The 3,744-nt window shown below is 33.3% G+C and overlaps 1 long non-coding RNA gene across 1 annotated transcript; it reads left to right on the top strand.

Annotated features, from left to right (window-relative positions):
* Positions 1-10: 10 nt before the first annotated feature.
* Positions 11-3,696, top strand: LOC108679300. The gene is made up of 3 exons (XR_001931365.2): positions 11-120; positions 1,372-1,585; positions 3,670-3,696. It is a non-coding gene; the product is annotated as an uncharacterized LOC108679300 (long non-coding RNA).
* Positions 3,697-3,744: the final 48 nt, after the last annotated feature.

The raw sequence follows: 3,744 nt of genomic DNA, 5'->3' as shown, positions 1-3,744 counted from the left end.
CACACAGGGACCATCAGGACCATCGGCCTAGTGGACAGAGAGGCCATCAGCAAGCACAGCCTAGTGGTTCATGCCACTGACCACGGAGTGCCGCCACGCCAGTCGTCCGCTACTGTTACTGTAAGTGGTGAGACTGTAAGTAGCAAGACTGTAATGGCAAGACTGCGAGCGGCAAAACTGTAATGTAATGTAATGGTTCATGCCACTGACCACGGGCTGCCACCACGCCAGTCGTCCGCTACTGTAACTGTAAGTGGTAAGACTGTAAGTGGCAAGACTGTAAATGGCAAGACTGTAAGTGACAAAACCGTAAGTGGCAAGACTATAAGTGGTGTGACTAACTAGCCTTGACTTTCCGAGTGACCAATTGCGTCACCTTAAAAGTTCGCATGGTCTTGATTGTCACGCCCACCAATGACCGGAAATTAAAAGATACTTCCCCATTGGCTTGATTAGCAATAGCTTGGACTGGACGGATTGACAAGTCAAAACAAGCTTAATTCAATGTATTCTAAAAACGGCAAATTACAGCAATTCAGATACAACGGAAAAAACGTACGATCATTCAACAGAAAAAAGTAAATAACTACACATGACAAACCATTATATTCACAAAAATCACGATATTTCACGAAGTTTTCCCATCTCACCACTATTTCACGCCGCTCACCCTAGATTCGGAGTCAAGATCTTATAAGAGAGGAACCAGTACACAAGTCGGGATCAGCAGCTTATCTGACGGTCACAATCAATTTATCACCCACGTCAGAGCTGGTCGTGCTTAATCTTAGCGGTCTGATAAAGTTTATATAATCAGTGGTGGGAAATTTACATAGTACTTCATTACAAGTGGCATGACTGTAAGTGGCAAAACCGTAAGTGACAAGACTGTAAATAGCAAGTAATTCTTCAACTGAACACTTGCTCTTCACTATTTCAACATACATGTATATATGACTTAGTTCCGCGTGAATTAACGAACTTTGTTCGAACGTTAAACATTAGAGATTAGTAATTATCTTTTAAGAATAGAAGAGCATTTGCAAGAAAAGGTCACAAAAACTCCAACAAGTCAATTGGCTGAATTAATTTCCAAATTATGTACACTGACTTTTCATATACAGCATTAAACTTAATCCTAATTTTCGCTGGATATAAAGTTTCTTTAGAAGATAAACATATTTGCTGTTACGAATAATATATAATTCAATCGTCACAAGCACTAACACAATTAATAGTTCACTGTATTTAGATAATTTTTCTGCTGTCCAATTCAAGAAAAGTGAGGATTTTCAACATAAGATTTATTTTTCATTCATAATGCACGATATGTCAATTTTATATCAATATTTTCTTTTATATATATTGAAGGTTGAAATCGATGACGTGAACGACAACGCCCCCATCTTCACGGGTCCCACGTACGTGAACGTGCACAGAAAAAACATCGAAGGCTTCACGAGTTTTTTTAATCTGACCGACCTCGACGACTGGAGTGTTGGCCATGGACCTCCTTTCTCCGCCCAGCTTGATCCAAGGGCTCCCAGCTTCATAAGAAAGGCCGTCAGTGTCGCATATAGGAGAGGTGAATTTTGTTTGTGGCATTTGTGTTCATCCTATGCGAAGGTATTATCCTTTATTTGAATTGTTTCGGTGATTATTCTTCCGCTAAATCAGTCATTTTGGAATTTTCTACATGGAACTTATTTATTCAATTTGATGCATAGAACTACAACCGATAAAATTCAGAAGATATAACGATAACATTCTATTCATCACTATTTCTTTATTTTTCTTTTTGTAGACGTGCAATCTAAAACTATATTGTAATATTAACATTATACTTCCACTGGTGAGGTCAATTTGTTTTATACTCTAATATGACAATTTAATGTGACAATTATTTATCTTCTTTACACATGGAATTACTGTTTACGTTTAATTTATGCGGTAATTTTAGAGTTACCCGTAGTTTTCATTTTCTTGTCAATGTATATTATTTTTACCACGTTTTTCTTGACTTCGTTTCGTGTGTGTCTGTCATCAAAAATTCAAACCTTAATTTAGAGCACTTCTAAACATCCTAGTAAGTTGAAATTTGGCATGCATGCTTATGCTGCCTAACAATTCAAGATTTGATCATCAGAAATATTAATTTAAACAAATTTTTTTTTGAAAAAAAAAAATAATTTTATAAGTGAAAAAAACACTAAAAATTCACGGTTTGGAATTGAGCTTTTTCTCGAACATCCACACTTGCCTACCCTGGAAATTGATTTGAATTGCTAAAATTGCTAACTAGAAAGTAGAAAATAAATATATATAAAAATAATTTTAAAAACCATGTTTTTCTGGTTTTTACAAAACTAAAAATAGTGAAAAAATAAATAAATAAAAAAAACTTAATAAAAAACACGTTTTCTTAACGGACAAAAAAAAGAAAAACATTTACTCTTACATAACATTACATAACATTTTACATAACTTAGATGTTATGTAAGAGTAAATGTTTTTCTTTTTTGTCCGATAAGAAAACGTGGTTTTTAAAAGTTTTTTACCACGTTTTTCTTGACTTCGTTCCGTGTGTGTCTGTCGTCAAAAATTCAGACCTTATTTAGAGCTCTTCTAAATATCCTAGTAAGTTGAAATTTGGCATGCATGTTCATGCTGCCTAACAATTCAAGATTTGATCATCAGAAATAATAATTAATTTTTTTTAAATAAAAAAAATAAATAAAACAAACTTTTAAAAACCACGTTTTCTTAACGGACAAAAAAGAAAAACATTTACTCCTACATAACATCTAAGTTACGTAAAATGTTATGTAATGTTATGTAAGAGTAAATGATTTTCTTTTTATGTCCGTTAAGAAAACGTGGTTTTTAAAAGTTTGTTTTATTTATTTTATTTTTTCTTGACTTCGTTTCGTGTCCGTCTGTCATCAAAAATTCAAACCTTAATTTAGAGCACTTCTAAACATCCTAGTAAGTTGAAATCTGGCATGCATGTTTAATGTTTATGCTGCCTAACAATTCAAGATTTGATCATCAGAAATAATAATTTAAAAATATTTTTTCAATTACAAAAAAAAATTTTAAAAGAAAAAAAAAACACTAAAAATTCATGGTTTGTAATTAAGTTTTTTCACGAACATCTACACTTGCCAACCCTGGAAATTGATTTGAATGGCTAACATTGCTAACTAAAAAGTAGAAAATAAAACAAATAAATCAACTTTTAAAAACCACGTTTTCTTAACGGACAAAAAAAGAAAAACATTTACTCTTACATAACATTTAAGTCATGTAAAATGTTATGTAAAGTTATGTAAGAGTAAATGTTTTTCTTTTTTGTCCGTTAAGAAAACGTGGTTTTTAAAAGTTGTTTTATTTGTTTTATTTCACTGTTTTTTAGTTTTGTAAAAACCAGAAAAACGTGGTTTTTAAAAATATTTTTATATTTATTTATTTATGATAAGCTCCTGCTACTTCTCTATGTACCAAATATTGCTGATCGGTAACAACATCAGATATCAATCAAAATTTGCGTATTTAATTTCTGATCTAACATAACGGCAATTTTTTAATTAATTAAACGGATCACTCAGCCCAGTTTTCTGATATTTTTACAAATTCTCAACTCACACCACCTCTGTTGCCCGGCCCCAGACTCCGCGGGCGGCGTAGGCAGCATAAAAATAAACTCACACCCTCCTCTGTTGCCCGGCCCCAGACTCCGCGGGC

The sequence above is a fragment of the Hyalella azteca genome, unplaced genomic scaffold (assembly GCF_000764305.2).
Source record: "Hyalella azteca isolate HAZT.00-mixed unplaced genomic scaffold, Hazt_2.0.2 contig1733, whole genome shotgun sequence".
Taxonomy (NCBI): domain Eukaryota; kingdom Metazoa; phylum Arthropoda; class Malacostraca; order Amphipoda; family Hyalellidae; genus Hyalella; species Hyalella azteca.
This window is presented reverse-complemented; position numbering and strand designations above follow the sequence as displayed.